This window comes from Etheostoma spectabile, chromosome 6 (genome assembly GCF_008692095.1).
Source record: "Etheostoma spectabile isolate EspeVRDwgs_2016 chromosome 6, UIUC_Espe_1.0, whole genome shotgun sequence".
Classification (NCBI taxonomy): Eukaryota; Metazoa; Chordata; class Actinopteri; order Perciformes; family Percidae; genus Etheostoma; species Etheostoma spectabile.
This window is the reverse complement of record NC_045738.1, coordinates 20,540,664-20,542,130: the sequence shown is the minus strand read 5'-3', so window position 1 is coordinate 20,542,130 and position 1,467 is coordinate 20,540,664. Positions and strand designations below refer to the sequence as shown.

Sequence of the window (1,467 nt, the reverse complement as noted above, 5' to 3'; positions counted from 1 at the left end):
ACCATCCCAAAAAAAAAAAAAAAATGAATACACCAGAGCTAGCCAAACAGTAGCTAGCCTCGCTAGCGAGTGATTTTTGCTAGTGGCACAAAGTACGTCAAGAGCTCGAAGAGACACACCGAAATTCCCAATGCTATAACATATTATCTGGCCCAAGACACAGAGGATAAAAAGGCTTCAAGAAGCTTCTGGGTGAACTAGACGAACGGTACCAAATCCCAACCCAAACCCATTTCTCCCAGGAACTTTATGAAAAGGCCGTGCAGGCAGAGTTTGGAGTCGGATAGACAAAGTATTTTTCATTCCTGACTTATAAATGGCTCCGAATGGCACTGTGCACTATATTGTTATGAATCTATGAATATTGTTACGATGCGTTTTCCCTTAACTTTTGTAATTTTACGTATGTTTAAAAATAGAAAAATGTATATTGACATCGTAATATTCATAAGCGATGAATCGCAATATCACATTTTGTCAATATCATGCAACCCTTCCGTGTATGCAAACATAACACAGAATACAGGATGTCAAACTTCTCTAAAAACAATGGAAATGTGAGGAATCATCCCAGATGTGTTTGACAAGTTTTTGGAAGTTTTGAAGAAAACAACTCGAGTCAGGAAGAGCTCAGCAAGGAAGTGGGGAAATAAATAAACCAAAACTGTAAAGAACCGCAGAGTAAGACACATTTCTCAGGCTCAGTGAGAAAAGTATGAAGAGTATGGAGCAGCTGAAGACAGTTTACTGAATATTAAATCCGAAGTTGATTCCACTGACCCACTTTATGCCGGCTGAGTTACTGTACAAAGTTTGCTGTTTGTTTCTGTGTTGCTGTCTCCTTCTCTTCTCTTTAGGGATTTAGCAGGGACCACTTAGAGACAGAAAGTCGTTACAGATTCCTGTAATAATGGAGTGAGTATCCGTATACATGTGTGCATGAATTGTACTAAAAAAGAAAACATGAATTTGTGTTTATGTGACACCAAATCAAACATCTAATCCCCTTATCCCAACATATTCATAGTATTTACTACTCAAGTTTGACTATTTTGACATAAATTAATTGGAAATTGACATCAACCATCACGGTACATGAAAAACAAAAATGAAATTAGGGACTTAATGTAAAGGGTATCAGCATCAATGCTAGGATGAATAAACAAGGCTACAGCTGATAAATTAGTGTGGTCAATATTGTCTTTTTATTAAAAGAGTGAATATTAGTGTATATGTGTTGCGTTTATTTACACAATTACTGGATAACTGATCGTTATGTGGGAAGCCTTTTACCTGAGCTGATTTAAATTATTATGTGTGTTGATTATTGTTTTATTTACATACAATGTACATGCAGTCGATGCAACATGAGCTTTAAACGCACTGAAAATTTGGGAAATCGTGTCAGTTGTGAGCAGTTCTAGTCCACAGTGTCCTATCAGCTGTCTCGGTCTATGGACACTCTCC

The 1,467-nt window shown here is 37.2% G+C and overlaps 1 protein-coding gene across 1 annotated transcript in view; it reads right to left on the bottom strand.

Moving 5' to 3' along the window:
• The window catches only part of sh3bp5b (SH3-domain binding protein 5b (BTK-associated)), a 49,351-nt gene that overhangs the window by 14,471 nt on the left and 33,413 nt on the right, over window positions 1-1,467 (bottom strand). The gene's annotated exons all lie outside the window — the stretch shown is intronic.